The 26,793-nt window shown below is 47.9% G+C and overlaps 49 non-coding genes across 49 annotated transcripts; all 49 read left to right on the top strand.

Moving 5' to 3' along the window:
• Positions 1–350: 350 nt before the first annotated feature.
• trnag-ucc (transfer RNA glycine (anticodon UCC)) lies at positions 351–422 on the top strand. Its single transcript has one exon. It is a non-coding gene; the product is annotated as a tRNA-Gly (tRNA).
• Positions 423–905: 483 nt separating this feature from the next.
• trnag-ucc (transfer RNA glycine (anticodon UCC)) lies at positions 906–977 on the top strand. Its single transcript has one exon. It is a non-coding gene; the product is annotated as a tRNA-Gly (tRNA).
• A 488-nt stretch (positions 978–1,465) lies between these two features.
• On the top strand, positions 1,466–1,537 carry trnag-ucc (transfer RNA glycine (anticodon UCC)). The gene has a single exon. It is a non-coding gene; the product is annotated as a tRNA-Gly (tRNA).
• Positions 1,538–2,015: 478 nt separating this feature from the next.
• On the top strand, positions 2,016–2,087 carry trnag-ucc (transfer RNA glycine (anticodon UCC)). Its single transcript has one exon. It is a non-coding gene; the product is annotated as a tRNA-Gly (tRNA).
• A 483-nt stretch (positions 2,088–2,570) lies between these two features.
• Positions 2,571–2,642, top strand: trnag-ucc (transfer RNA glycine (anticodon UCC)). Its single transcript has one exon. It is a non-coding gene; the product is annotated as a tRNA-Gly (tRNA).
• Positions 2,643–3,130: 488 nt separating this feature from the next.
• Positions 3,131–3,202, top strand: trnag-ucc (transfer RNA glycine (anticodon UCC)). Its single transcript has one exon. It is a non-coding gene; the product is annotated as a tRNA-Gly (tRNA).
• Positions 3,203–3,238: 36 nt separating this feature from the next.
• Positions 3,239–3,310, top strand: trnag-ucc (transfer RNA glycine (anticodon UCC)). Its single transcript has one exon. It is a non-coding gene; the product is annotated as a tRNA-Gly (tRNA).
• A 316-nt stretch (positions 3,311–3,626) lies between these two features.
• trnag-ucc (transfer RNA glycine (anticodon UCC)) lies at positions 3,627–3,698 on the top strand. Its single transcript has one exon. It is a non-coding gene; the product is annotated as a tRNA-Gly (tRNA).
• A 488-nt stretch (positions 3,699–4,186) lies between these two features.
• On the top strand, positions 4,187–4,258 carry trnag-ucc (transfer RNA glycine (anticodon UCC)). Its single transcript has one exon. It is a non-coding gene; the product is annotated as a tRNA-Gly (tRNA).
• A 460-nt stretch (positions 4,259–4,718) lies between these two features.
• trnag-ucc (transfer RNA glycine (anticodon UCC)) lies at positions 4,719–4,790 on the top strand. Its single transcript has one exon. It is a non-coding gene; the product is annotated as a tRNA-Gly (tRNA).
• Positions 4,791–5,273: 483 nt separating this feature from the next.
• On the top strand, positions 5,274–5,345 carry trnar-ucg (transfer RNA arginine (anticodon UCG)). The gene has a single exon. It is a non-coding gene; the product is annotated as a tRNA-Arg (tRNA).
• A 1,608-nt stretch (positions 5,346–6,953) lies between these two features.
• trnag-ucc (transfer RNA glycine (anticodon UCC)) lies at positions 6,954–7,025 on the top strand. The gene has a single exon. It is a non-coding gene; the product is annotated as a tRNA-Gly (tRNA).
• Positions 7,026–7,513: 488 nt separating this feature from the next.
• On the top strand, positions 7,514–7,585 carry trnag-ucc (transfer RNA glycine (anticodon UCC)). The gene has a single exon. It is a non-coding gene; the product is annotated as a tRNA-Gly (tRNA).
• Positions 7,586–8,073: 488 nt separating this feature from the next.
• On the top strand, positions 8,074–8,145 carry trnag-ucc (transfer RNA glycine (anticodon UCC)). Its single transcript has one exon. It is a non-coding gene; the product is annotated as a tRNA-Gly (tRNA).
• A 488-nt stretch (positions 8,146–8,633) lies between these two features.
• On the top strand, positions 8,634–8,705 carry trnag-ucc (transfer RNA glycine (anticodon UCC)). The gene has a single exon. It is a non-coding gene; the product is annotated as a tRNA-Gly (tRNA).
• Positions 8,706–9,193: 488 nt separating this feature from the next.
• Positions 9,194–9,265, top strand: trnag-ucc (transfer RNA glycine (anticodon UCC)). The gene has a single exon. It is a non-coding gene; the product is annotated as a tRNA-Gly (tRNA).
• Positions 9,266–9,753: 488 nt separating this feature from the next.
• On the top strand, positions 9,754–9,825 carry trnag-ucc (transfer RNA glycine (anticodon UCC)). Its single transcript has one exon. It is a non-coding gene; the product is annotated as a tRNA-Gly (tRNA).
• A 488-nt stretch (positions 9,826–10,313) lies between these two features.
• Positions 10,314–10,385, top strand: trnag-ucc (transfer RNA glycine (anticodon UCC)). The gene has a single exon. It is a non-coding gene; the product is annotated as a tRNA-Gly (tRNA).
• Positions 10,386–10,873: 488 nt separating this feature from the next.
• trnag-ucc (transfer RNA glycine (anticodon UCC)) lies at positions 10,874–10,945 on the top strand. The gene has a single exon. It is a non-coding gene; the product is annotated as a tRNA-Gly (tRNA).
• A 488-nt stretch (positions 10,946–11,433) lies between these two features.
• On the top strand, positions 11,434–11,505 carry trnag-ucc (transfer RNA glycine (anticodon UCC)). Its single transcript has one exon. It is a non-coding gene; the product is annotated as a tRNA-Gly (tRNA).
• Positions 11,506–11,993: 488 nt separating this feature from the next.
• trnag-ucc (transfer RNA glycine (anticodon UCC)) lies at positions 11,994–12,065 on the top strand. Its single transcript has one exon. It is a non-coding gene; the product is annotated as a tRNA-Gly (tRNA).
• A 488-nt stretch (positions 12,066–12,553) lies between these two features.
• Positions 12,554–12,625, top strand: trnag-ucc (transfer RNA glycine (anticodon UCC)). Its single transcript has one exon. It is a non-coding gene; the product is annotated as a tRNA-Gly (tRNA).
• A 488-nt stretch (positions 12,626–13,113) lies between these two features.
• trnag-ucc (transfer RNA glycine (anticodon UCC)) lies at positions 13,114–13,185 on the top strand. Its single transcript has one exon. It is a non-coding gene; the product is annotated as a tRNA-Gly (tRNA).
• Positions 13,186–13,668: 483 nt separating this feature from the next.
• trnag-ucc (transfer RNA glycine (anticodon UCC)) lies at positions 13,669–13,740 on the top strand. Its single transcript has one exon. It is a non-coding gene; the product is annotated as a tRNA-Gly (tRNA).
• Positions 13,741–14,228: 488 nt separating this feature from the next.
• On the top strand, positions 14,229–14,300 carry trnag-ucc (transfer RNA glycine (anticodon UCC)). The gene has a single exon. It is a non-coding gene; the product is annotated as a tRNA-Gly (tRNA).
• Positions 14,301–14,783: 483 nt separating this feature from the next.
• Positions 14,784–14,855, top strand: trnag-ucc (transfer RNA glycine (anticodon UCC)). Its single transcript has one exon. It is a non-coding gene; the product is annotated as a tRNA-Gly (tRNA).
• A 488-nt stretch (positions 14,856–15,343) lies between these two features.
• trnag-ucc (transfer RNA glycine (anticodon UCC)) lies at positions 15,344–15,415 on the top strand. The gene has a single exon. It is a non-coding gene; the product is annotated as a tRNA-Gly (tRNA).
• A 276-nt stretch (positions 15,416–15,691) lies between these two features.
• trnag-ucc (transfer RNA glycine (anticodon UCC)) lies at positions 15,692–15,763 on the top strand. Its single transcript has one exon. It is a non-coding gene; the product is annotated as a tRNA-Gly (tRNA).
• A 488-nt stretch (positions 15,764–16,251) lies between these two features.
• Positions 16,252–16,323, top strand: trnag-ucc (transfer RNA glycine (anticodon UCC)). The gene has a single exon. It is a non-coding gene; the product is annotated as a tRNA-Gly (tRNA).
• Positions 16,324–16,811: 488 nt separating this feature from the next.
• trnag-ucc (transfer RNA glycine (anticodon UCC)) lies at positions 16,812–16,883 on the top strand. The gene has a single exon. It is a non-coding gene; the product is annotated as a tRNA-Gly (tRNA).
• A 488-nt stretch (positions 16,884–17,371) lies between these two features.
• Positions 17,372–17,443, top strand: trnag-ucc (transfer RNA glycine (anticodon UCC)). Its single transcript has one exon. It is a non-coding gene; the product is annotated as a tRNA-Gly (tRNA).
• Positions 17,444–17,931: 488 nt separating this feature from the next.
• On the top strand, positions 17,932–18,003 carry trnag-ucc (transfer RNA glycine (anticodon UCC)). Its single transcript has one exon. It is a non-coding gene; the product is annotated as a tRNA-Gly (tRNA).
• Positions 18,004–18,279: 276 nt separating this feature from the next.
• Positions 18,280–18,351, top strand: trnag-ucc (transfer RNA glycine (anticodon UCC)). Its single transcript has one exon. It is a non-coding gene; the product is annotated as a tRNA-Gly (tRNA).
• Positions 18,352–18,839: 488 nt separating this feature from the next.
• On the top strand, positions 18,840–18,911 carry trnag-ucc (transfer RNA glycine (anticodon UCC)). The gene has a single exon. It is a non-coding gene; the product is annotated as a tRNA-Gly (tRNA).
• Positions 18,912–19,365: 454 nt separating this feature from the next.
• On the top strand, positions 19,366–19,437 carry trnag-ucc (transfer RNA glycine (anticodon UCC)). Its single transcript has one exon. It is a non-coding gene; the product is annotated as a tRNA-Gly (tRNA).
• Positions 19,438–19,713: 276 nt separating this feature from the next.
• On the top strand, positions 19,714–19,785 carry trnag-ucc (transfer RNA glycine (anticodon UCC)). The gene has a single exon. It is a non-coding gene; the product is annotated as a tRNA-Gly (tRNA).
• A 488-nt stretch (positions 19,786–20,273) lies between these two features.
• trnag-ucc (transfer RNA glycine (anticodon UCC)) lies at positions 20,274–20,345 on the top strand. The gene has a single exon. It is a non-coding gene; the product is annotated as a tRNA-Gly (tRNA).
• A 473-nt stretch (positions 20,346–20,818) lies between these two features.
• Positions 20,819–20,890, top strand: trnag-ucc (transfer RNA glycine (anticodon UCC)). Its single transcript has one exon. It is a non-coding gene; the product is annotated as a tRNA-Gly (tRNA).
• Positions 20,891–21,378: 488 nt separating this feature from the next.
• On the top strand, positions 21,379–21,450 carry trnag-ucc (transfer RNA glycine (anticodon UCC)). The gene has a single exon. It is a non-coding gene; the product is annotated as a tRNA-Gly (tRNA).
• Positions 21,451–21,726: 276 nt separating this feature from the next.
• trnag-ucc (transfer RNA glycine (anticodon UCC)) lies at positions 21,727–21,798 on the top strand. Its single transcript has one exon. It is a non-coding gene; the product is annotated as a tRNA-Gly (tRNA).
• A 488-nt stretch (positions 21,799–22,286) lies between these two features.
• On the top strand, positions 22,287–22,358 carry trnag-ucc (transfer RNA glycine (anticodon UCC)). Its single transcript has one exon. It is a non-coding gene; the product is annotated as a tRNA-Gly (tRNA).
• A 473-nt stretch (positions 22,359–22,831) lies between these two features.
• Positions 22,832–22,903, top strand: trnag-ucc (transfer RNA glycine (anticodon UCC)). The gene has a single exon. It is a non-coding gene; the product is annotated as a tRNA-Gly (tRNA).
• Positions 22,904–23,391: 488 nt separating this feature from the next.
• trnag-ucc (transfer RNA glycine (anticodon UCC)) lies at positions 23,392–23,463 on the top strand. The gene has a single exon. It is a non-coding gene; the product is annotated as a tRNA-Gly (tRNA).
• A 488-nt stretch (positions 23,464–23,951) lies between these two features.
• Positions 23,952–24,023, top strand: trnag-ucc (transfer RNA glycine (anticodon UCC)). Its single transcript has one exon. It is a non-coding gene; the product is annotated as a tRNA-Gly (tRNA).
• A 488-nt stretch (positions 24,024–24,511) lies between these two features.
• trnag-ucc (transfer RNA glycine (anticodon UCC)) lies at positions 24,512–24,583 on the top strand. Its single transcript has one exon. It is a non-coding gene; the product is annotated as a tRNA-Gly (tRNA).
• Positions 24,584–25,071: 488 nt separating this feature from the next.
• trnag-ucc (transfer RNA glycine (anticodon UCC)) lies at positions 25,072–25,143 on the top strand. Its single transcript has one exon. It is a non-coding gene; the product is annotated as a tRNA-Gly (tRNA).
• A 473-nt stretch (positions 25,144–25,616) lies between these two features.
• trnag-ucc (transfer RNA glycine (anticodon UCC)) lies at positions 25,617–25,688 on the top strand. The gene has a single exon. It is a non-coding gene; the product is annotated as a tRNA-Gly (tRNA).
• A 473-nt stretch (positions 25,689–26,161) lies between these two features.
• On the top strand, positions 26,162–26,233 carry trnag-ucc (transfer RNA glycine (anticodon UCC)). Its single transcript has one exon. It is a non-coding gene; the product is annotated as a tRNA-Gly (tRNA).
• Positions 26,234–26,721: 488 nt separating this feature from the next.
• trnag-ucc (transfer RNA glycine (anticodon UCC)) lies at positions 26,722–26,793 on the top strand. The gene has a single exon. It is a non-coding gene; the product is annotated as a tRNA-Gly (tRNA).

Below are 26,793 nucleotides of genomic sequence, written 5' to 3'. Positions count from 1 at the left end.
CCGTTGTCCAGTGATGACCCCTTCTTGTTTTCATAGTTTCATTCCAAGTAGGTGTTTCATTCGCTTATTTAGGCTGGAGGCTGAGTCCAAAAAATTTACCATTACCGCTGAATCAATTGACGAGCCGCTTTGGCTGCAGTGAACTTGTCTTCATGAGGGCTCAAAATCTCCATCGATGACGACTGCTGTTTTGCCAGGGAGCAATGAACCTGAACCTGAACTCGAAGGTTGTCGTGGGCGAGTGGTCAGGGCGATAGACTAGAATCCATTGGGGTCTCCCCGCGCAATTCCAAATTGTCTGTTCTTTAGATAGGTCTCGTTTTTCACATCCAATGTTTGAACATAAGCAAGCGATGGTGGTATAGTGGTGAGCATAGCTGCCTTCCAAGCAGTTGACCTGGGTTCGATTCCCGGCCATCGCACGTGTTTTCCTCTGTATCAATTACACCATCTTAAAGTGTTTAGGTTCAAACCGCCAGTCGGTCTTTCGTCAGGGACAGGTTTGCGAATACCAATGGGGGAAAGCCTTTCCCGTGTCCGAAGCCTGGTGATCCTTATTGCCGTTTTCCATTGATGACTATGTGTGCATAGTTTCATTCCAAGTAGGTGTTTCATTCGCTTATTTAGGCTGGAGGCTGAGTCCAAAAAATGTACCATTACCGCTGAATCAATTGACGAGCCGCTTTGGCTGCAGTGAACTTGTCTTCATGAGGGCTCAAAATCTCCATCGATGACGACTGCTGTTTTGCCAGGGAGCCATGAACCTGAACCTGAACTCGAAGGTTGTCGTGGGCGAGTGGTCAGGGCGATAGACTAGAATCCATTGGGGTCTCCCCGCGCAATTCCAAATTGTCTGTTCTTTAGATAGGTCTCGTTTTTCACATCCAATGTTTTAACATAAGCAAGCGCTGGTGGTATAGTGGTGAGCATAGCTGCCTTCCAAGCAGTTGACCCGGGTTCGATTCCCGGCCATCGCAGGTTTTTTCCTCTGTATCACTTATACTATCTTAAAGTGTTTAGGTTCAAACCGCCAGTCGGTCTTTCGTCAGGGACAGGTTTGCGAATACCAATTGGGGAAAGCCTTTCCCGTGTCCGAAGCATAGTGATCCTTATTGCCGTTGTCCAGTGATGACCCCTTCTTGTGTTCATAGTTTCATTCCAAGTAGGTGTTTCATTCGCTTATTTAGGCTGGAGGCTGTGTCCAAAAAATGTACCATTACCGCTGAATCAATTGACGAGCCGCTTTGGCTGCAGTGAACTTGTCTTCATGAGGGCTCAAAATCTCCATCGATGACGACTGCTGTTTTGCCAGGGAGCCATGAACCTAGACCTGAACTCGAAGGTTGTCGTGGGCGAGTGGTCAGGGCGATAGACTAGAATCCATTGGGGTCTCCCCGCGCAATTCCAAATTGTCTGTTCTTTAGATAGGTCTCGTTTTTCACATCCAATGTTTGAACATAAGCAAGCGATGGTGGTATAGTGGTGAGCATAGCTGCCTTCCAAGCAGTTGACCTGGGTTCGATTCCCGGCCATCGCAGGTCTTTTCCTCTGTATCACTTAAAGTGTTTAGGTTCAAACCGCCAGTCGGTCTTTCGTCAGGGACAGGTTTGCGAATACCAATGGGGGAAAGCCTTTCCCGTGTCCGAAGCATGGTGATCCTTATTGCCGTTGTCCAGTGATGACCCCTTCTTGTTTTCATAGTTTCATTCCAAGTAGGTGTTTCATTCGCTTATTTAGGCTGGAGGCTGAGTCCAAAAAATTTACCATTACCGCTGAATCAATTGACGAGCCGCTTTGGCTGCAGTGAACTTGTCTTCATGAGGGCTCAAAATCTCCATCGATGACGACTGCTGTTTTGCCAGGGAGCAATGAACCTGAACCTGAACTCGAAGGTTGTCGTGGGCGAGTGGTCAGGGCGATAGACTAGAATCCATTGGGGTCTCCCCGCGCAATTCCAAATTGTCTGTTCTTTAGATAGGTCTCGTTTTTCACATCCAATGTTTGAACATAAGCAAGCGATGGTGGTATAGTGGTGAGCATAGCTGCCTTCCAAGCAGTTGACCTGGGTTCGATTCCCGGCCATCGCACGTGTTTTCCTCTGTATCAATTACACCATCTTAAAGTGTTTAGGTTCAAACCGCCAGTCGGTCTTTCGTCAGGGACAGGTTTGCGAATACCAATGGGGGAAAGCCTTTCCCGTGTCCGAAGCCTGGTGATCCTTATTGCCGTTTTCCATTGATGACTATGTGTGCATAGTTTCATTCCAAGTAGGTGTTTCATTCGCTTATTTAGGCTGGAGGCTGAGTCCAAAAAATGTACCATTACCGCTGAATCAATTGACGAGCCGCTTTGGCTGCAGTGAACTTGTCTTCATGAGGGCTCAAAATCTCCATCGATGACGACTGCTGTTTTGCCAGGGAGCCATGAACCTGAACCTGAACTCGAAGGTTGTCGTGGGCGAGTGGTCAGGGCGATAGACTAGAATCCATTGGGGTCTCCCCGCGCAATTCCAAATTGTCTGTTCTTTAGATAGGTCTCGTTTTTCACATCCAATGTTTTAACATAAGCAAGCGCTGGTGGTATAGTGGTGAGCATAGCTGCCTTCCAAGCAGTTGACCCGGGTTCGATTCCCGGCCATCGCAGGTTTTTTCCTCTGTATCACTTATACTATCTTAAAGTGTTTAGGTTCAAACCGCCAGTCGGTCTTTCGTCAGGGACAGGTTTGCGAATACCAATGGGGGAAAGCCTTTCCCGTGTCCGAAGCATAGTGATCCTTATTGCCGTTGTCCAGTGATGACCCCTTCTTGTGTTCATAGTTTCATTCCAAGTAGGTGTTTCATTCGCTTATTTAGGCTGGAGGCTGTGTCCAAAAAATGTACCATTACCGCTGAATCAATTGACGAGCCGCTTTGGCTGCAGTGAACTTGTCTTCATGAGGGCTCAAAATCTCCATCGATGACGACTGCTGTTTTGCCAGGGAGCCATGAACCTAGACCTGAACTCGAAGGTTGTCGTGGGCGAGTGGTCAGGGCGATAGACTAGAATCCATTGGGGTCTCCCCGCGCAATTCCAAATTGTCTGTTCTTTAGATAGGTCTCGTTTTTCACATCCAATGTTTGAACATAAGCAAGCGATGGTGGTATAGTGGTGAGCATAGCTGCCTTCCAAGCAGTTGACCTGGGTTCGATTCCCGGCCATCGCAGGTCTTTTCCTCTGTATCACTTAAAGTGTTTAGCAAGCGCTGGTGGTATAGTGGTGAGCATAGCTGCCTTCCAAGCAGTTGACCCGGGTTCGATTCCCGGCCATCGCAGGTCTTTTCCTCTGTATCACTTATACTATCTTAAAGTGATTAGGTTCAAACCGCCAGTCGGTCTTTCGTCAGGGACAGGTTTGCGAATACCAATGGGGGAAAGCCTTTCCCGTGTCCGAAGCATAGTGATCCTTATTGCCGATGACGACTGCTGTTTTGCCAGGGAGCCATGAACCTGAACCTGAACTCGAAGGTTGTCGTGGGCGAGTGGTCAGGGCGATAGACTAGAATCCATTGGGGTCTCCCCGCGCAATTCCAAATTGTCTGTTCTTTAGATAGGTCTCGTTTTTCACATCCAATGTTTGAACATAAGCAAGCGATGGTGGTATAGTGGTGAGCATAGCTGCCTTCCAAGTAGTTGACCCGGGTTCGATTCCCGGCCATCGCAGGTGTTTTCCTCTATATCACTTACACTATCTTAAAGTGTTTAGGTTCAAACCGCCAGTCGGTCTTTCGTCAGGGACAGGTTTGCGAATACCAATGGGGGAAAGCCTTTCCCGTGTCCGAAGCCTGGTGATCCTTATTGCCGTTGTCCAGTGATGACCCCCTCTTGTGTGCATAGTTTCATTCCAAGTAGATGTTTCATTCGCTTATTTAGGCTGGAGGCTGAGTCCAAAAAATGTACCATTACCGCTGAATCAATTGACGAGCCGCTTTGGCTGCAGTGAACTTGTCTTCATGAGGGCTCAAAATCTCCATCGATGACGACTGCTGTTTTGCCAGGGAGCCATGAACCTGAACCTGAACTCGAAGGTTGTCGTGGGCGAGTGGTCAGGGCGATAGACTAGAATCCATTGGGGTCTCCCCGCGCAATTCCAAATTGTCTGTTCTTTAGATAGGTCTCGTTTTTCACATCCAATGTTTGAACATAAGCAAGCGATGGTGGTATAGTGGTGAGCATAGCTGCCTTCCAAGCAGTTGACCCGGGTTCGATTCCCGGCCATCGCAGGTGTTTTCCTCTGTATCACTTATACTATCTTAAAGTGTTTATGTTCAAACCGCCAGTCGGTCTTTCGTCAGGGACAGGTTTGCGAATACCAATGGGGGAAAGCCTTTCCCGTGTCCGAAGCATGGTGATCCTTATTGCCGTTGTCCAGTGATGACCCCTTCTTGTGTTCATAGTTTCATTCCAAGTAGGTGTTTCATTCGCTTATTTAGGCTGGAGGCTGAGTCCAAAAAATGTACCATTACCGCTGAATCAATTGACGAGCCGCTTTGGCTGCAGTGAACTTGTCTTCATGAGGGCTCAAAATCTCCATCGATGACGACTGCTGTTTTGCCAGGGAGACATGAACCTGAACCTGAACTCGAATAGACTAGAATCCATTGGGGTGTCCCCGCGCAATTCTAAATTGTCTGTTCTTTAGATAGGTCTCGTTTTTCACATCCAATGTTTTAACATAAGCAAGCGATGGTGGTATAGTGGTGAGCATAGCTGCCTTCCAAGCAGTTGACCTGGGTTCGATTCCCGGCCATCGCACGTGTTTTCCTCTGTATCAATTACACCATCTTAAAGTGTTTAGGTTCAAACCGCCAGTCGGTCTTTCGTCAGGGACAGGTTTGCGAATACCAATGGGGGAAAGCCTTTCCCGTGTCCGAAGCCTGGTGATCCTTATTGCCGTTTTCCATTGATGACTATGTGTGCATAGTTTCATTCCAAGTAGGTGTTTCATTCGCTTATTTAGGCTGGAGGCTGAGTCCAAAAAATGTACCATTACCGCTGAATCAATTGACGAGCCGCTTTGGCTGCAGTGAACTTGTCTTCATGAGGGCTCAAAATCTCCATCGATGACGACTGCTGTTTTGCCAGGGAGACATGAACCTGAACCTGAACTCGAAGGTTGTCGTGGGCGAGTGGTCAGGGCGATAGACTAGAATCCATTGGGGTCTCCCCGCGCAATTCCAAATTGTCTGTTCTTTAGATAGGTCTCGTTTTTCACATCCAATGTTTTAACATAAGCAAGCGATGGTGGTATAGTGGTGAGCATAGCTGCCTTCGAAGCAGTTGACCCGGGTTCGATTCCCGGCCATCGCAGGTCTTTTCCTCTGTATCACTTACACTATCTTAAAGTGTTTAGGTTCAAACCGCCGGTCCGTCTTTCGTCAGGGACAGGTTTGCGAATACCAATGGGGGAAAGCCTTTCCCGTGTCCGAAGCCTGGTGATCCTTATTGCCGTTGTCCAGTGATGACCCCCTCTTGTGTGCATAGTTTCATTCCAAGTAGATGTTTCATTCGCTTATTTAGGCTGGAGGCTGAGTCCAAAAAATGTACCATTACCGCTGAATCAATTGACGAGCCGCTTTGGCTGCAGTGAACTTGTCTTCATGAGGGCTCAAAATGTCCATCGATGACGACTGCTGTTTTGCCAGGGAGCCATGAACCTGAACCTGAACTCGAAGGTTGTCGTGGGCGAGTGGTCAGGGCGATAGACTAGAATCCATTGGGGTCTCCCCGTGCAATTCCAAATTGTCTGTTCTTTAGATAGGTCTCGTTTTTCACATCCAATGTTTGAACATAAGCAAGCGATGGTGGTATAGTGGTGAGCATAGCTGCCTTCCAAGCAGTTGACCCGGGTTCGATTCCTCGCCATCGCAGGTCTTTTCCTCTATATCACTTACACTATCTTAAAGTGTTTAGGTTCAAACCGCCAGTCGGTCTTTCGTCAGGGACAGGTTTGCGAATACCAATGGGGGAAAGCCTTTCCCGTGTCCGAAGCATGGTGATCCTTATTGCCGTTGTCCAGTGATGACCCCTTCTTGTGTTCATAGTTTCATTCCAAGTAGGTGTTTCATTCGCTTATTTAGGCTGGAGGCTGAGTCCAAAAAATGTACCATTACCGCTGAATCAATTGACGAGCCGCTTTGGCTGCAGTGAACTTGTCTTCATGAGGGCTCAAAATCTCCATCGATGACGACTGCTGTTTTGCCAGGGAGCCATGAACCTGAACCTGAACTCGAAGGTTGTCGTGGGCGAGTGGTCAGGGCGATAGACTAGAATCCATTGGGGTCTCCCCGCGCAATTCCAAATTGTCTGTTCTTTAGATAGGTCTCGTTTTTCACATCCAATGTTTGAACATAAGCAAGCGATGGTGGTATAGTGGTGAGCATTGCTGCCTTCCAAGCAGTGCACCTGGGTTCGATTCCCGGCCATCACAGGTCTTTTCCTCTGTATCACTCATACTATCTTAAAGTGTTTAGGTTCAAACCGCCAGTCGGTCTTTCGTCAGGGACAGGTTTGCGAATACCAATGGGGGAAAGCCTTTTCCGTGTCCGAAGCATGGTGATCCTTATTGCCGTTGTCCAGTGATGACCCCTTCTTGTGTTCATAGTTTCATTCCAAGTAGGTGTTTCATTCGCTTATTTAGGCTGGAGGCTGAGTCCAAAAAATGTACCATTACCGCTGAATCAATTGACGAGCCGCTTTGGCTGCAGTGAACTTGTCTTCATGAGGGCTCAAAATCTCCATCGATGACGACTGCTGTTTTGCCAGGGAGCCATGAACCTGAACCTGAACTCGAAGGTTGTCGTGGGCGAGTGGTCAGGGCGATAGACTAGAATCCATTGGGGTCTCCCCGCGCAATTCCAAATTGTCTGTTCTTTAGATAGGTCTCGTTTTTCACATCCAATCTTTGAACATAAGCAAGCGATGGTGGTATAGTGGTGAGCATAGCTACCTTCCAAGCAGTTGACCCGGGTTCGATTCCCGGCCATCGCAGGTTTTTTCCTCTATATCACTTACACTATCTTAAAGTGTTTAGGTTCAAACCGCCAGTCGGTCTTTCGTCAGGGACAGGTTTGCGAATACCAATGGGGGAAAGCCTTTCCCGTGTCCGAAGCATGGTGATCCTTATTGCCGTTGTCCAGTGATGACCCCTTCTTGTGTTCATAGTTTCATTCCAAGTAGGTGTTTCATTCGCTTATTTAGGCTGGAGGCTGAGTCCAAAAAATGTACCATTACCGCTGAATCAATTGACGAGCCGCTTTGGCTGCAGTGAACTTGTCTTCATGAGGGCTCAAAATCTCCATCGATGACGACTGCTGTTTTGCCAGGGAGCCATGAACCTGAACCTGAACTCGAAGGTTGTCGTGGGCGAGTGGTCAGGGCGATAGACTAGAATCCATTGGGGTCTCCCCGCGCAATTCCAAATTGTCTGTTCTTTAGATAGGTCTCGTTTTTCACATCCAATGTTTGAACATAAGCAAGCGATGGTGGTATAGTGGTGAGCATAGCTGCCTTCCAAGCAGTTGACCCGGGTTCGATTCCCGGCCATCGCAGGTGTTTTCCTCTGTATCACTTATACTATCTTAAAGTGTTTAGGTTCAAACCGCCAGTCGGTCTTTCGTCAGGGACAGGTTTGCGAATACCAATGGGGGAAAGCCTTTCCCGTGTCCGAAGCATGGTGATCCTTATTGCCGTTGTCCAGTGATGACCCCTTCTTGTGTTCATAGTTTCATTCCAAGTAGGTGTTTCATTCGCTTATTTAGGCTGGAGGCTGAGTCCAAAAAATGTACCATTACCGCTGAATCAATTGACGAGCCGCTTTGGCTGCAGTGAACTTGTCTTCATGAGGGCTCAAAATCTCCATCGATGACGACTGCTGTTTTGCCAGGGAGCCATGAACCTGAACCTGAACTCGAAGGTTGTCGTGGGCGAGTGGTCAGGGCGATAGACTAGAATCCATTGGGGTCTCCCCGCGCAATTCCAAATTGTCTGTTCTTTAGATAGGTCTCGTTTTTCACATCCAATGTTTGAACATAAGCAAGCGATGGTGGTATAGTGGTGAGCATAGCTGCCTTCCAAGCAGTGCACCTGGGTTCGATTCCCGGCCATCGCAGGTCTTTTCCTCTGTATCACTCATACTATCTTAAAGTGTTTAGGTTCAAACCGCCAGTCGGTCTTTCGTCAGGGACAGGTTTGCGAATACCAATGGGGGAAAGCCTTTTCCGTGTCCGAAGCATGGTGATCCTTATTGCCGTTGTCCAGTGATGACCCCTTCTTGTGTTCATAGTTTCATTCCAAGTAGGTGTTTCATTCGCTTATTTAGGCTGGAGGCTGAGTCCAAAAAATGTACCATTACCGCTGAATCAATTGACGAGCCGCTTTGGCTGCAGTGAACTTGTCTTCATGAGGGCTCAAAATCTCCATCGATGACGACTGCTGTTTTGCCAGGGAGCCATGAACCTGAACCTGAACTCGAAGGTTGTCGTGGGCGAGTGGTCAGGGCGATAGACTAGAATCCATTGGGGTCTCCCCGCGCAATTCCAAATTGTCTGTTCTTTAGATAGGTCTCGTTTTTCACATCCAATGTTTGAACATAAGCAAGCGATGGTGGTATAGTGGTGAGCATAGCTGCCTTCCAAGCAGTTGACCCGGGTTCGATTCCCGGCCATCGCAGGTGTTTTCCTCTGTATCACTTATACTATCTTAAAGTGTTTAGGTTCAAACCGCCAGTCGGTCTTTCGTCAGGGACAGGTTTGCGAATACCAATGGGGGAAAGCCTTTCCCGTGTCCGAAGCATGGTGATCCTTATTGCCGTTGTCCAGTGATGACCCCTTCTTGTGTTCATAGTTTCATTCCAAGTAGGTGTTTCATTCGCTTATTTAGGCTGGAGGCTGAGTCCAAAAAATGTACCATTACCGCTGAATCAATTGACGAGCCGCTTTGGCTGCAGTGAACTTGTCTTCATGAGGGCTCAAAATCTCCATCGATGACGACTGCTGTTTTGCCAGGGAGCCATGAACCTGAACCTGAACTCGAAGGTTGTCGTGGGCGAGTGGTCAGGGCGATAGACTAGAATCCATTGGGGTCTCCCCGCGCAATTCCAAATTGTCTGTTCTTTAGATAGGTCTCGTTTTTCACATCCAATGTTTGAACATAAGCAAGCGATGGTGGTATAGTGGTGAGCATAGCTGCCTTCCAAGCAGTGCACCTGGGTTCGATTCCCGGCCATCGCAGGTCTTTTCCTCTGTATCACTCATACTATCTTAAAGTGTTTAGGTTCAAACCGCCAGTCGGTCTTTCGTCAGGGACAGGTTTGCGAATACCAATGGGGGAAAGCCTTTTCCGTGTCCGAAGCATGGTGATCCTTATTGCCGTTGTCCAGTGATGACCCCTTCTTGTGTTCATAGTTTCATTCCAAGTAGGTGTTTCATTCGCTTATTTAGGCTGGAGGCTGAGTCCAAAAAATGTACCATTACCGCTGAATCAATTGACGAGCCGCTTTGGCTGCAGTGAACTTGTCTTCATGAGGGCTCAAAATCTCCATCGATGACGACTGCTGTTTTGCCAGGGAGCCATGAACCTGAACCTGAACTCGAAGGTTGTCGTGGGCGAGTGGTCAGGGCGATAGACTAGAATCCATTGGGGTCTCCCCGCGCAATTCCAAATTGTCTGTTCTTTAGATAGGTCTCGTTTTTCACATCCAATGTTTGAACATAAGCAAGCGATGGTGGTATAGTGGTGAGCATAGCTGCCTTCCAAGCAGTTGACCCGGGTTCGATTCCCGGCCATCGCAGGTGTTTTCCTCTGTATCACTTATACTATCTTAAAGTGTTTAGGTTCAAACCGCCAGTCGGTCTTTCGTCAGGGACAGGTTTGCGAATACCAATGGGGGAAAGCCTTTCCCGTGTCCGAAGCATGGTGATCCTTATTGCCGTTGTCCAGTGATGACCCCTTCTTGTGTTCATAGTTTCATTCCAAGTAGGTGTTTCATTCGCTTATTTAGGCTGGAGGCTGAGTCCAAAAAATGTACCATTACCGCTGAATCAATTGACGAGCCGCTTTGGCTGCAGTGAACTTGTCTTCATGAGGGCTCAAAATCTCCATTGATGACGACTGCTGTTTTGCCAGGGAGCCATGAACCTGAACCTGAACTCGAAGGTTGTCGTGGGCGAGTGGTCAGGGCGATAGACTAGAATCCATTGGGGTCTCCCCGCGCAATTCCAAATTGTCTGTTCTTTAGATAGGTCTCGTTTTTCACATCCAATGTTTGAACATAAGCAAGCGATGGTGGTATAGTGGTGAGCATAGCTGCCTTCCAAGCAGTTGACCCGGGTTCGATTCCCGGCCATCGCAGGTGTTTTCCTCTATATCACTTACACTATCTTAAAGTGTTTAGGTTCAAACCGCCAGTCGGTCTTTCGTCAGGGACAGGTTTGCGAATACCAATGGGGGAAAGCCTTTCCCGTGTCCGAAGCATGGTGATCCTTATTGCCGTTGTCCAGTGATGACCCCTTCTTGTGTTCATAGTTTCATTCCAAGTAGGTGTTTCATTCGCTTATTTAGGCTGGAGGCTGAGTCCAAAAAATGTACCATTACCGCTGAATCAATTGACGAGCCGCTTTGGCTGCAGTGAACTTGTCTTCATGAGGGCTCAAAATCTCCATCGATGACGACTGCTGTTTTGCCAGGGAGCCATGAACCTGAACCTGAACTCGAAGGTTGTCGTGGGCGAGTGGTCAGGGCGATAGACTAGAATCCATTGGGGTCTCCCCGCGCAATTCCAAATTGTCTGTTCTTTAGATAGGTCTCGTTTTTCACATCCAATGTTTGAACATAAGCAAGCGATGGTGGTATAGTGGTGAGCATAGCTGCCTTCCAAGCAGTTGACCCGGGTTCGATTCCCGGCCATCGCAGGTGTTTTCCTCTATATCACTTACACTATCTTAAAGTGTTTAGGTTCAAACCGCCAGTCGGTGTTTCGTCAGGGACAGGTTTGCGAATACCAATGGGGGAAAGCCTTTCCCGTGTCCGAAGCATGGTGATGCTTATTGCCGTTGTCCAGTGATGACCCCTTCTTGTGTTCATAGTTTCATTCCAAGTAGGTGTTTCATTCGCTTATTTAGGCTGGAGGCTGAGTCCAAAAAATGTACCATTACCGCTGAATCAATTGACGAGCCGCTTTGGCTGCAGTGAACTTGTCTTCATGAGGGCTCAAAATCTCCATCGATGACGACTGCTGTTTTGCCAGGGAGCCATGAACCTGAACCTGAACTCGAAGGTTGTCGTGGGCGAGTGGTCAGGGCGATAGACTAGAATCCATTGGGGTCTCCCCGCGCAATTCCAAATTGTCTGTTCTTTAGATAGGTCTCGTTTTTCACATCCAATGTTTGAACATAAGCAAGCGATGGTGGTATAGTGGTGAGCATAGCTGCCTTCCAAGCAGTTGACCCGGGTTCGATTCCCGGCCATCGCAGGTGTTTTCCTCTATATCACTTACACTATCTTAAAGTGTTTAGGTTCAAACCGCCAGTCGGTGTTTCGTCAGGGACAGGTTTGCGAATACCAATGGGGGAAAGCCTTTCCCGTGTCCGAAGCATGGTGATGCTTATTGCCGTTGTCCAGTGATGACCCCTTCTTGTGTTCATAGTTTCATTCCAAGTAGGTGTTTCATTCGCTTATTTAGGCTGGAGGCTGAGTCCAAAAAATGTAACATTACCGCTGAATCAATTGACGAGCCGCTTTGGCTGCAGTGAACTTGTCTTCATGAGGGCTCAAAATCTCCATCGATGACGACTGCTGTTTTGCCAGGGAGCCATGAACCTGAACCTGAACTCGAAGGTTGTCGTGGGCGAGTGGTCAGGGCGATAGACTAGAATCCATTGGGGTCTCCCCGCGCAATTCCAAATTGTCTGTTCTTTAGATAGGTCTCGTTTTTCACATCCAATGTTTGAACATAAGCAAGCGATGGTGGTATAGTGGTGAGCATAGCTGCCTTCCAAGCAGTTGACCCGGGTTCGATTCCCGGCCATCGCAGGTGTTTTCCTCTATATCACTTACACTATCTTAAAGTGTTTAGGTTCAAACCGCCAGTCGGTGTTTCGTCAGGGACAGGTTTGCGAATACCAATGGGGGAAAGCCTTTCCCGTGTCCGAAGCATGGTGATGCTTATTGCCGTTGTCCAGTGATGACCCCTTCTTGTGTTCATAGTTTCATTCCAAGTAGGTGTTTCATTCGCTTATTTAGGCTGGAGGCTGAGTCCAAAAAATGTACCATTACCGCTGAATCAATTGACGAGCCGCTTTGGCTGCAGTGAACTTGTCTTCATGAGGGCTCAAAATCTCCATCGATGACGACTGCTGTTTTGCCAGGGAGCCATGAACCTGAACCTGAACTCGAAGGTTGTCGTGGGCGAGTGGTCAGGGCGATAGACTAGAATCCATTGGGGTCTCCCCGCGCAATTCCAAATTGTCTGTTCTTTAGATAGGTCTCGTTTTTCACATCCAATGTTTGAACATAAGCAAGCGATGGTGGTATAGTGGTGAGCATAGCTGCCTTCCAAGCAGTTGACCCGGGTTCGATTCCCGGCCATCGCAGGTGTTTTCCTCTATATCACTTACACTATCTTAAAGTGTTTAGGTTCAAACCGCCAGTCGGTGTTTCGTCAGGGACAGGTTTGCGAATACCAATGGGGGAAAGCCTTTCCCGTGTCCGAAGCATGGTGATGCTTATTGCCGTTGTCCAGTGATGACCCCTTCTTGTGTTCATAGTTTCATTCCAAGTAGGTGTTTCATTCGCTTATTTAGGCTGGAGGCTGAGTCCAAAAAATGTACCATTACCGCTGAATCAATTGACGAGCCGCTTTGGCTGCAGTGAACTTGTCTTCATGAGGGCTCAAAATCTCCATCGATGACGACTGCTGTTTTGCCAGGGAGCCATGAACCTGAACCTGAACTCGAAGGTTGTCGTGGGCGAGTGGTCAGGGCGATAGACTAGAATCCATTGGGGTCTCCCCGCGCAATTCCAAATTGTCTGTTCTTTAGATAGGTCTCGTTTTTCACATCCAATGTTTGAACATAAGCAAGCGATGGTGGTATAGTGGTGAGCATAGCTGCCTTCCAAGCAGTTGACCCGGGTTCGATTCCCGGCCATCGCAGGTCTTTTCCTCTGTATCACTCATACTATCTTAAAGTGTTTAGGTTCAAACCGCCAGTCGGTCTTTCGTCAGGGGCAGGTTTGCGAATACCAATGGGGGAAAGCCTTTCCCGTGTCCGAAGCCTGGTGATCCTTATTGCCGTTTTGCAGTGATGACTATGTGTGCATAGTTTCATTCCAAGTAGGTGTTTCATTCGCTTATTTAGGCTGGAGGCTGAGTCCAAAAAATGTACCATTACCGCTGAATCAATTGACGAGCCGCTTTGGCTGCAGTGAACTTGTCTTCATGAGGGCTCAAAATCTCCATCGATGACGACTGCTGTTTTGCCAGGGAGCCATGAACCTGAACCTGAACTCGAAGGTTGTCGTGGGCGAGTGGTCAGGGCGATAGACTAGAATCCATTGGGGTCTCCCCGCGCAATTCCAAATTGTCTGTTCTTTAGATAGGTCTCGTTTTTCACATCCAATGTTTGAACATAAGCAAGCGATGGTGGTATAGTGGTGAGCATAGCTGCCTTCCAAGCAGTTGACCCGGGTTCGATTCCCGGCCATCGCAGGTGTTTTCCTCTATATCACTTACACTATCTTAAAGTGTTTAGGTTCAAACCGCCAGTCGGTGTTTCGTCAGGGACAGGTTTGCGAATACCAATGGGGGAAAGCCTTTCCCGTGTCCGAAGCATGGTGATGCTTATTGCCGTTGTCCAGTGATGACCCCTTCTTGTGTTCATAGTTTCATTCCAAGTAGGTGTTTCATTCGCTTATTTAGGCTGGAGGCTGAGTCCAAAAAATGTACCATTACCGCTGAATCAATTGACGAGCCGCTTTGGCTGCAGTGAACTTGTCTTCATGAGGGCTCAAAATCTCCATCGATGACGACTGCTGTTTTGCCAGGGAGCCATGAACCTGAACCTGAACTCGAAGGTTGTCGTGGGCGAGTGGTCAGGGCGATAGACTAGAATCCATTGGGGTCTCCCCGCGCAATTCCAAATTGTCTGTTCTTTAGATAGGTCTCGTTTTTCACATCCAATGTTTGAACATAAGAGAGCGATGGTGGTATAGTGGTGAGCATAGCTGCCTTCCAAGCAGTTGACCTGGGTTCGATTCCCGGCCATCGCAGGTCTTTTCCTCTGTATCACTCATACTATCTTAAAGTGTTTAGGTTCAAACCGCCAGTCGGTCTTTCGTCAGGGGCAGGTTTGCGAATACCAATGGGGGAAAGCCTTTCCCGTGTCCGAAGCCTGGTGATCCTTATTGCCGTTTTGCAGTGATGACTATGTGTGCATAGTTTCATTCCAAGTAGGTGTTTCATTCGCTTATTTAGGCTGGAGGCTGAGTCCAAAAAATGTACCATTACCGCTGAATCAATTGATGAGCCGCTTTGGCTGCAGTGAACTTGTCTTCATGAGGGCTCAAAATCTCCATCGATGACGACTGCTGTTTTGCCAGGGAGCCATGAACCTGAACCTGAACTCGAAGGTTGTCGTGGGCGAGTGGTCAGGGCGATAGACTAGAATCCATTGGGGTCTCCCCGCGCAATTCCAAATTGTCTGTTCTTTAGATAGGTCTCGTTTTTCACATCCAATGTTTGAACATAAGCAAGCGATGGTGGTATAGTGGTGAGCATAGCTGCCTTCCAAGCAGTTGACCTGGGTTCGATTCCCGGCCATAGCAGGTCTTTTCCTCTGTATCACTCATACTATCTTAAAGTGTTTAGGTTCAAACCGCCAGTCGGTCTTTCGTCAGGGACAGGTTTGCGAATACCAATGGGGGAAAGCCTTTCCCGTGTCCGAAGCATGGTGATCCTTATTGCCGTTGTCCAGTGATGACCCCTTCTTGTGTTCATAGTTTCATTCCAAGTAGGTGTTTCATTCGCTTATTTAGGCTGGAGGCTGAGTCCAAAAAATGTACCATTACCGCTGAATCAATTGACGAGCCGCTTTGGCTGCAGTGAACTTGTCTTCATGAGGGCTCAAAATCTCCATCGATGACGACTGCTGTTTTGCCAGGGAGCCATGAACCTGAACCTGAACTCGAAGGTTGTCGTGGGCGAGTGGTCAGGGCGATAGACTAGAATCCATTGGGGTCTCCCCGCGCAATTCCAAATTGTCTGTTCTTTAGATAGGTCTCGTTTTTCACATCCAATGTTTGAATATAAGCAAGCGATGGTGGTATAGTGGTGAGCATAGCTGCCTTCCAAGCAGTTGACCCGGGTTCGATTCCCGGCCATCGCAGGTGTTTTCCTCTATATCACTTACACTATCTTAAAGTGTTTAGGTTCAAACCGCCAGTCGGTCTTTCGTCAGGGACAGGTTTGCGAATACCAATGGGGGAAAGCCTTTCCCGTGTCCGAAGCCTGATGATCCTTATTGCCATTGTCCAGTGATGACCCCCTCTTGTGTGCATAGTTTCTTTCCAAGTAGGTGTTTCATTCGCCTTTTTAGCAATTCCAAATTGTCTGTTCTTTAGATAGGTCTCGTTTTTCACATCCAATGTTTGAACATAAGCAAGCGATGGTGGTATAGTGGTGAGCATAGCTGCCTTCCAAGCAGTTGACCCGGGTTTGATTCCCGGCCATCGCAGGTCTTTTCCTCTGTATCACTTATACTATCTTAAAGTGTTTAGGTTCAAACCGCCAGTCGGTCTTTCGTCAGGGACAGGTTTGCGAATACCAATGGGGGAAAGCCTTTCCCGTGTCCGAAGCATGGTGATCCTTATTGCCGTTGTCCAGTGATGACCCCTTCTTGTGTTCATAGTTTCATTCCAAGTAGGTGTTTCATTCGCTTATTTAGGCTGGAGGCTGAGTCCAAAAAATGTACCATTACCGCTGAATCAATTGACGAGCCGCTTTGGCTGCAGTGAACTTGTCTTCATGAGGGCTCAAAATCTCCATCGATGACGACTGCTGTTTTGCCAGGGAGCCATGAACCTGAACCTGAACTCGAAGGTTGTGGTGGGCGAGTGGTCAGGGCGATAGACTAGAATCCATTGGGGTCTCCCCGCGCAATTCCAAATTGTCTGTTCTTTAGATAGGTCTCGTTTTTCACATCCAATGTTTGAACATAAGCAAGCGATGGTGGTATAGTGGTGAGCATAGCTGCCTTCCAAGCAGTTGACCCGGGTTCGATTCCCGGCCATCGCAGGTGTTTTCCTCTGTATCACTTATACTATCTTAAAGTGTTTAGGTTCAAACCGCCAGTCGGTCTTTCGTCAGGGACAGGTTTGCGAATACCAATGGGGGAAAGCCTTTCCCGTGTCCGAAGCATGGTGATCCTTATTGCCGTTGTCCAGTGATGACCCCTTCTTGTGTTCATAGTTTCATTCCAAGTAGGTGTTTCATTCGCTTATTTAGGCTGGAGGCTGAGTCCAAAAAATGTAACATTACCGCTGAATCAATTGACGAGCCGCTTTGGCTGCAGTGAACTTGTCTTCATGAGGGCTCAAAATCTCCATCGATGACGACTGCTGTTTTGCCAGGGAGCCATGAACCTGAACCTGAACTCGAAGGTTGTCGTGGGCGAGTGGTCAGGGCGATAGACTAGAATCCATTGGGGTCTCCCCGCGCAATTCCAAATTGTCTGTTCTTTAGATAGGTCTCGTTTTTCACATCCAATGTTTGAACATATGCAAGCGATGGTGGTATAGTGGTGAGCATAGCTGCCTTCCAAGCAGTTGACCCGGGTTCGATTCCCGGCCATCGCAGGTGTTTTCCTCTATATCACTTACACTATCTTAAAGTGTTTAGGTTCAAACCGCCAGTCGGTCTTTCGTCAGGGACAGGTTTGCGAATACCAATGGGGGAAAGCCTTTCCCGTGTCCGAAGCATGGTGATCCTTATTGCCGTTGTCCAGTGATGACCCCTTCTTGTGCTCATAGTTTCATTCCAAGTAGGTGTTTCATTCGCTTATTTAGGCTGGAGGCTGAGTCCAAAAAATGTACCATTACCGCTGAATCAATTGACGAGCCGCTTTGGCTGCAGTGAACTTGTCTTCATGAGGGCTCAAAATCTCCATCGATGACGACTGCTGTTTTGCCAGGGAGCCATGAACCTGAACCTGAACTCGAAGGTTGTGGTGGGCGAGTGGTCAGGGCGATAGACTAGAATCCATTGGGGTCTCCCCGCGCAATTCCAAATTGTCTGTTCTTTAGATAGGTCTCGTTTTTCACATCCAATGTTTGAACATAAGCAAGCGATGGTGGTATAGTGGTGAGCATAGCTGCCTTCCAAGCAGTTGACCTGGGTTCGATTCCCGGCCATCGCAGGTCTTTTCCTCTGTATCACTCATACTATCTTAAAGTGTTTAGGTTCAAACCGCCAGTCGGTCTTTCGTCAGGGACAGGTTTGCGAATACCAATGGGGGAAAGCCTTTCCCGTGTCCGAAGCATGGTGATCCTTATTGCCGTTGTCCAGTGATGACCCCTTCTTGTGTTCATAGTTTCATTCCAAGTAGGTGTTTCATTCGCTTATTTAGGCTGGAGGCTGAGTCCAAAAAATGTACCATTACCGCTGAATCAATTGACGAGCCGCTTTGGCTGCAGTGAACTTGTCTTCATGAGGGCTCAAAATCTCCATCGATGACGACTGCTGTTTTGCCAGGGAGCCATGAACCTGAACCTGAACTCGAAGGTTGTCGTGGGCGAGTGGTCAGGGAGATAGACTAGAATCCATTGGGGTCTCCCCGCGCAATTCCAAATTGTCTGTTCTTTAGATAGGTCTCGTTTTTCACATCCAATGTTTGAACATAAGCAAGCGATGGTGGTATAGTGGTGAGCATAGCTGCCTTCCAAGCAGTTGACCTGGGTTCGATTCCCAGCCATCGCAGGTCTTTTCCTCTGTATCACTTATACTATCTTAAAGTGTTTAGGTTCAAACCGCCAGTCGGTCTTTCGTCAGGGACAGGTTTGCGAATACCAATGGGGGAAAGCCTTTCCCGTGTCCGAAGCCTGGTGATCCTTATTGCCGTTGTCCAGTGATGACCCCCTCTTGTGTGCATAGTTTCATTCCAAGTAGGTGTTTCATTCGCTTATTTAGCAATTCCAAATTGTCTGTTCTTTAGATAGGTCTCGTTTTTCACATCCAATGTTTGAACATAAGCAAGCGATGGTGTTATAGTGGTGAGCATAGCTGCCTTCCAAGCAGTTGACCCGGGTTCGATTCCCGGCCATCGCAGGTCTTTTCCTCTGTATCACTTATACTATCTTAAAGTGTTTAGGTTCAAACCGCCAGTCGGTCTTTCGTCAGGGACAGGTTTGCGAATACCAATGGGGGAAAGCCTTTCCCGTGTCCAAAGCATGGTGATCCTTATTGCCGTTGTCCAGTGATGACCCCTTCTTGTGTTCATAGTTTCATTCCAAGTAGGTGTTTCATTCGCTTATTTAGGCTGGAGGCTGAGTCCAAAAAATGTAACATTACCGCTGAATCAATTGACGAGCCGCTTTGGCTGCAGTGAACTTGTCTTCATGAGGGCTCAAAATCTCCATCGATGACGACTGCTGTTTTGCCAGGGAGCCATGAACCTGAACCTGAACTCGAAGGTTGTCGTGGGCGAGTGGTCAGGGCGATAGACTAGAATCCATTGGGGTCTCCCCGCGCAATTCCAAATTGTCTGTTCTTTAGATAGGTCTCGTTTTTCACATCCAATGTTTGAACATATGCAAGCGATGGTGGTATAGTGGTGAGCATAGCTGCCTTCCAAGCAGTTGACCTGGGTTCGATTCCCGGCCATCGCAGGTCTTTTCCTCTGTATCACTCATACTATCTTAAAGTGTTTAGGTTCAAACCGCCAGTCGGTCTTTCGTCAGGGACAGGTTTGCGAATACCAATGGGGGAAAGCCTTTCCCGTGTCCGAAGCATGGTGATCCTTATTGCCGTTGTCCAGTGATGACCCCTTCTTGTGTTCATAGTTTCATTCCAAGTAGGTGTTTCATTCGCTTATTTAGGCTGGAGGCTGAGTCCAAAAAATGTACCATTACCGCTGAATCAATTGACGAGCCTCAAAATCTCCATCGATGACGACTGCTGTTTTGCCAGGGAGCCATGAACCTGAACCTGAACTCGAAGGTTGTCGTGGGCGAGTGGTCAGGGAGATAGACTAGAATCCATTGGGGTCTCCCCGCGCAATTCCAAATTGTCTGTTCTTTAGATAGGTCTCGTTTTTCACATCCAATGTTTGAACATAAGCAAGCGATGGTGGTATAGTGGTGAGCATAGCTGCCTTCCAAGCAGTTGACCTGGGTTCGATTCCCAGCCATCGCAGGTCTTTTCCTCTGTATCACTTATACTATCTTAAAGTGTTTAGGTTCAAACCGCCAGTCGGTCTTTCGTCAGGGACAGGTTTGCGAATACCAATGGGGGAAAGCCTTTCCCGTGTCCGAAGCCTGGTGATCCTTATTGCCGTTGTCCAGTGATGACCCCCTCTTGTGTGCATAGTTTCATTCCAAGTAGGTGTTTCATTCGCTTATTTAGCAATTCCAAATTGTCTGTTCTTTAGATAGGTCTCGTTTTTCACATCCAATGTTTGAACATAAGCAAGCGATGGTGTTATAGTGGTGAGCATAGCTGCCTTCCAAGCAGTTGACCCGGGTTCGATTCCCGGCCATCGCAGGTCTTTTCCTCTGTATCACTTATACTATCTTAAAGTGTTTAGGTTCAAACCGCCAGTCGGTCTTTCGTCAGGGACAGGTTTGCGAATACCAATGGGGGAAAGCCTTTCCCGTGTCCAAAGCATGGTGATCCTTATTGCCGTTGTCCAGTGATGACCCCTTCTTGTGTTCATAGTTTCATTCCAAGTAGGTGTTTCATTCGCTTATTTAGGCTGGAGGCTGTGTCCAAAAAATGTACCATTACCGCTGAATCAATTGACGAGCCGCTTTGGCTGCAGTGAACTTGTCTTCATGAGGGCTCAAAATCTCCATCGATGACGACTGCTGTTTTGCCAGGGAGCCATGAACCTGAACCTGAACTCGAAGGTTGTCGTGGGCGAGTGGTCAGGGCGATAGACTAGAATCCATTGGGGTCTCCCCGCGCAATTCCAAATTGTCTGTTCTTTAGATAGGTCTCGTTTTTCAAATCCAATGTTTTAACATAAGCCAGCGATGGTGGTATATTGGTGAGCATAGCTGCCTTCCAAGCAGTTGACCTGGGTTCGATTCCCGGCCATCGCAGGTCTTTTCCTCTGTATCAATTAAACTGTTTAGGTTCAAACCGCAAGTCGGTCTTTCGTCAGGGACAGGTTTGAGAATACCAATGGGGGAAAGCCTTTCCCGTGCCTGAAGCCTGGTGATCCTTATTGCCGTTTTCCAGTGATGACTATGTGTGCATAGTTTCATTCCAAGTAGGTGTTTCATTCGCTTATTTAGGCTGGAGGCTGAGTCCAAAAAATGTACCATTACCGCTGAATCAATTGACGAGCCGCTTTGGCTGCAGTGAACTTGTCTTCATGAGGGCTCAAAATCTCCATCGATGACGACTGCTGTTTTGCCAGGGAGCCATGAACCTGAACCTGAACTCGAAGGTTGTCGTGGGCGAGTGGTCAGGGCGATAGACTAGAATCCATTGGGGTCTCCCCGCGCAATTCCAAATTGTCTGTTCTTTAGATAGGTCTCGTTTTTCACATCCAATGTTTGAACATAAGCAAGCGATGGTGGTATAGTGGTGAGCATAGCTGCCTTCCAAGCAGTTGACCCGGGTTCGATTCCCGGCCATCGCAGGTCTTTTCCTCTGTATCACTTATACTATCTTAAAGTGTTTAGGTTCAAACCGCCAGTCGGTCTTTCGTCAGGGACAGGTTTGCGAATACCAATGGGGGAAAGCCTTTCCCGTGTCCGAAGCATGGTGATCCTTATTGCCGTTGTCCAGTGATGACCCCTTCTTGTGTTCATAGTTTCATTCCAAGTAGGTGTTTCATTCGCTTATTTAGGCTGGAGGCTGAGTCCAAAAAATGTACCATTACCGCTGAATCAATTGACGAGCCGCTTTGGCTGCAGTGAACTTGTCTTCATGAGGGCTCAAAATCTCCATCGATGACGACTGCTGTTTTGCCAGGGAGCCATGAACCTGAACCTGAACTCGAAGGTTGTCGTGGGCGAGTGGTCAGGGAGATAGACTAGAATCCATTGGGGTCTCCCCGCGCAATTCCAAATTGTCTGTTCTTTAGATAGGTCTCGTTTTTCACATCCAATGTTTGAACATAAGCAAGCGATGGTGGTATAGTGGTGAGCATAGCTGCCTTCCAAGCAGTTGACCTGGGTTCGATTCCCAGCCATCGCAGGTCTTTTCCTCTGTATCACTTATACTATCTTAAAGTGTTTAGGTTCAAACCGCCAGTCGGTCTTTCGTCAGGGACAGGTTTGCGAATACCAATGGGGGAAAGCCTTTCCCGTGTCCGAAGCCTGGTGATCCTTATTGCCGTTGTCCAGTGATGACCCCCTCTTGTGTGCATAGTTTCATTCCAAGTAGGTGTTTCATTCGCTTATTTAGCAATTCCAAATTGTCTGTTCTTTAGATAGGTCTCGTTTTTCACATCCAATGTTTGAACATAAGCAAGCGATGGTGTTATAGTGGTGAGCATAGCTGCCTTCCAAGCAGTTGACCCGGGTTCGATTCCCGGCCATCGCAGGTCTTTTCCTCTGTATCACTTATACTATCTTAAAGTGTTTAGGTTCAAACCGCCAGTCGGTCTTTCGTCAGGGACAGGTTTGCGAATACCAATGGGGGAAAGCCTTTCCCGTGTCCAAAGCATGGTGATCCTTATTGCCGTTGTCCAGTGATGACCCCTTCTTGTGTTCATAGTTTCATTCCAAGTAGGTGTTTCATTCGCTTATTTAGGCTGGAGGCTGTGTCCAAAAAATGTACCATTACCGCTGAATCAATTGACGAGCCGCTTTGGCTGCAGTGAACTTGTCTTCATGAGGGCTCAAAATCTCCATCGATGACGACTGCTGTTTTGCCAGGGAGCCATGAACCTGAACCTGAACTCGAAGGTTGTCGTGGGCGAGTGGTCAGGGCGATAGACTAGAATCCATTGGGGTCTCCCCGCGCAATTCCAAATTGTCTGTTCTTTAGATAGGTCTCGTTTTTCAAATCCAATGTTTTAACATAAGCCAGCGATGGTGGTATATTGGTGAGCATAGCTGCCTTCCAAGCAGTTGACCTGGGTTCGATTCCCGGCCATCGCAGGTCTTTTCCTCTGTATCAATTAAACTGTTTAGGTTCAAACCGCAAGTCGGTCTTTCGTCAGGGACAGGTTTGAGAATACCAATGGGGGAAAGCCTTTTCCGTGTCCGAAGCCTGGTGATCCTTATTGCCGTTTTCCAGTGATGACTATGTGTGCATAGTTTCATTCCAAGTAGGTGTTTCATTCGCTTATTTAGGCTGGAGGCTGAGTCCAAAAAATGTACCATTACCGCTGAATCAATTGACGAGCCGCTTTGGCTGCAGTGAACTTGTCTTCATGAGGGCTCAAAATCTCCATCGATGACGACTGCTGTTTTGCCAGGGAGCCATGAACCTGAACCTGAACTCGAAGGTTGTCGTGGGCGAGTGGTCAGGGCGATAGACTAGAATCCATTGGGGTCTCCCCGCGCAATTCCAAATTGTCTGTTCTTTAGATAGGTCTCGTTTTTCACATCCAATGTTTGAACATAAGCAAGCGATGGTGGTATAGTGGTGAGCATAGCTGCCTTCCAAGCAGTTGACCCGGGTTCGATTCCCGGCCATCGCAGGTCTTTTCCTCTGTATCACTTATACTATCTTAAAGTGTTTAGGTTCAAACCGCCAGTCGGTCTTTCGTCAGGGACAGGTTTGCGAATACCAATGGGGGAAAGCCTTTCCCGTGTCCGAAGCATGGTGATCCTTATTGCCGTTGTCCAGTGATGACCCCTTCTTGTGTTCATAGTTTCATTCCAAGTAGGTGTTTCATTCGCTTATTTAGGCTGGAGGCTGAGTCCAAAAAATGTACCATTACCGCTGAATCAATTGACGAGCCGCTTTGGCTGCAGTGAACTTGTCTTCATGAGGGCTCAAAATCTCCATCGATGACGACTGCTGTTTTGCCAGGGAGCCATGAACCTGAACCTGAACTCGAAGGTTGTCGTGGGCGAGTGGTCAGGGCGATAGACTAGAATCCATTGGGGTCTCCCCGCGCAATTCCAAATTGTCTGTTCTTTAGATAGGTCTCGTTTTTCACATCCAATGTTTGAACATAAGCAAGCGATGGTGGTATAGTGGTGAGCATAGCTGCCTTCCAAGCAGTTGACCCGGGTTCGATTCCCGGCCATCGCAGGTGTTTTCCTCTGTGTCACTTATACTATCTTAAAGTGTTTAGGTTCAAACCGCCAGTCGGTCTTTCGTCAGGGACAGGTTTGCGAATACCAATGGGGGAAAGCCTTTCCCGTGTCCGAAGCATGGTGATCCTTATTGCCGTTGTCCAGTGATGACCCCTTCTTGTGTTCATAGTTTCATTCCAAGTAGGTGTTTCATTCGCTTATTTAGGCTGGAGGCTGAGTCCAAAAAATGTACCATTACCGCTGAATCAATTGACGAGCCGCTTTGGCTGCAGTGAACTTGTCTTCATGAGGGCTCAAAATCTCCATCGATGACGACTGCTGTTTTGCCAGGGAGCCATGAACCTGAACCTGAACTCGAAGGTTGTGGTGGGCGAGTGGTCAGGGCGATAGACTAGAATCCATTGGGGTCTCCCCGCGCAATTCCAAATTGTCTGTTCTTTAGATAGGTCTCGTTTTTCACATCCAATGTTTGAACATAAGCAAGCGATGGTGGTATAGTGGTGAGCATAGCTGCCTTCCAAGCAGTTGACCTGGGTTCGATTCCCGGCCATCGCAGGTCTTTTCCTCTGTATCACTCATACTATCTTAAAGTGTTTAGGTTCAAACCGCCAGTCGGTCTTTCGTCAGGGACAGGTTTGCGAATACCAATGGGGGAAAGCCTTTCCCGTGTCCGAAGCATGGTGATCCTTTTTGCCGTTGTCCAGTGATGACCCCTTCTTGTGTTCATAGTTTCATTCCAAGTAGGTGTTTCATTCGCTTATTTAGGCTGGAGGCTGAGTCCAAAAAATGTACCATTACCGCTGAATCAATTGACGAGCCGCTTTGGCTGCAGTGAACTTGTCTTCATGAGGGCTCAAAATCTCCATCGATGACGACTGCTGTTTTGCCAGGGAGCCATGAACCTTAACCTGAACTCGAAGGTTGTCGTGGGCGAGTGGTCAGGGCGATAGACTAGAATCCATTGGGGTCTCCCCGCGCAATTCCAAATTGTCTGTTCTTTAGATAGGTCTCGTTTTTCACATCCAATGTTTGAACATAAGCAAGCGATGGTGGTATAGTGGTGAGCATAGCTGCCTTCCAAGCAGTTGACCCGGGTTCGATTCCCGGCCATCGCAGGTGTTTTCCTCTATATCACTTACACTATCTTAAAGTGTTTAGGTTCAAACCGCCAGTCGGTCTTTCGTCAGGGACAGGTTTGCGAATACCAATGGGGGAAAGCCTTTCCCATGTCCGAAGCATGGTGATCCTTATTGCCGTTGTCCAGTGATGACCCCTTCTTGTTTTCATAGTTTCATTCCAAGTAGGTGTTTCATTCGCTTATTTAGGCTGGAGGCTGTGTCCAAAAAATGTACCATTACCGCTGAATCAATTGACGAGCCGCTTTGGCTGCAGTGAACTTGTCTTCATGAGGGCTCAAAATCTCCATCGATGACGACTGCTGTTTTGCCAGGGAGCCATGAACCTGAACCTGAACTCGAAGGTTGTCGTGGGCGAGTGGTCAGGGCGATAGACTAGAATCCATTGGAGTCTCCCCGCGCAATTCCAAATTGTCTGTTCTTTAGATAGGTCTCGTTTTTCACATCCAATGTTTTAACAAAAGCCAGCGATGGTGGTATATTGGTGAGCATAGCTGCCTTCCAAGCAGTTGACCTGGGTTCGATTCCCAGCCATCGCAGGTCTTTTCCTCTGTATCACTTAAAGTGTTTAGGTTCAAACCGCCAGTCGGTCTTTCGTCAGGGACAGGTTTGCGAATACCAATGGGGGAAAGCCTTTCCCGTGTCCGAAGCCTGGTGATCCTTATTGCCGTTTTCCAGTGATGACTATGTGTGCATAGTTTCATTCCAAGTAGGTGTTTCATTCGCTTATTTAGGCTGGAGGCTGAGTCCAAAAAATGTACCATTACCGCTGAATCAATTGACGAGCCGCTTTGGCTGCAGTGAACTTGTCTTCATGAGGGCTCAAAATCTCCATCGATGACGACTGCTGTTTTGCCAGGGAGCCATGAACCTGAACCTGAACTCGAAGGTTGTCGTGGGCGAGTGGTCAGGGCGATAGACTAGAATCCATTGGGGTCTCCCCGCGCAATTCCAAATTGTCTGTTCTTTAGATAGGTCTCGTTTTTCACATCCAATGTTTTAACATAAGCCAGCGATGGTGGTATATTGGTGAGCATAGCTGCCTTCCAAGCAGTTGACCTGGGTTCGATTCCCGGCCATCGCAGGTCTTTTCCTCTGTATCAATTAAAGTGTTTAGGTTCAAACCGCAAGTCGGTCTTTCGTCAGGGACAGGTTTGAGAATACCAATGGGGGAAAGCCTTTCCCGTGTCCGAAGCCTGGTGATCCTTATTGCCGTTTTCCAGTGATGACTATGTGTGCATAGTTTCATTCCAAGTAGGTGTTTCATTCGCTTATTTAGGCTGGAGGCTGAGTCCAAAAAATGTACCATTACCGCTGAATCAATTGACGAGCCGCTTTGGCTGCAGTGAACTTGTCTTCATGAGGGCTCAAAATCTCCATCGATGACGACTGCTGTTTTGCCAGGGAGCCATGAACCTGAACCTGAACTCGAAGGTTGTCGTGGGCGAGTGGTCAGGGCGATAGACTAGAATCCATTGGGGTCTCCCCGCGCAATTCCAAATTGTCTGTTCTTTAGATAGGTCTCGTTTTTCACATCCAATGTTTGAACATAAGCAAGCGGTGGTGGTATAGTGGTGAGCATAGCTGCCTTCCAAGCAGTTGACCTGGGTTCGATTCCCGGCCATCGCAGGTCTTTTCCTCTATATCACTTACACTATCTTAAAGTATTTAGGTTCAAACCGCCAGTCGGTCTTTCGTCAGGGACAGGTTTGCAAATACCAATGGGGGAAAGCCTTTCCCGTGTCCGAAGCATGGTGATCCTTATTGCCGTTGTCCAGTGATGACCCCTTCTTGTGTTCATAGTTTCATTCCAAGTAGGTGTTTCATTCGCTTATTTAGGCTGGAGGCTGTGTCCAAAAAATGTACCATTACCGCTGAATCAATTGACGAGCCGCTTTGGCTGCAGTGAACTTGTCTTCATGAGGGCTCAAAATCTCCATCGATGACGACTGCTGTTTTGCCAGGGAGCCATGAACCTGAACCTGAACTCGAAGGTTGTCGTGGGCGAGTGGTCAGGGCGATAGACTAGAATCCATTGGGGTCTCCCCGCGCAATTCCAAATTGTCTGTTCTTTAGATAGGTCTCGTTTTTCACATCCAATGTTTGAACATAAGCAAGCGATGGTGGTATAGTGGTGAGCATAGCTGCCTTCCAAGCAGTTGACCTGTGTTCGATTCCCGGCCATCGCA

This window comes from Gasterosteus aculeatus, chromosome 21, assembly GCF_964276395.1.
Source record: "Gasterosteus aculeatus chromosome 21, fGasAcu3.hap1.1, whole genome shotgun sequence".
Lineage (NCBI taxonomy): Eukaryota > Metazoa > Chordata > Actinopteri > Perciformes > Gasterosteidae > Gasterosteus > Gasterosteus aculeatus.
Note: the sequence above shows the minus strand (reverse complement) of the source record. Positions and strands in the feature narration are given on the sequence as shown.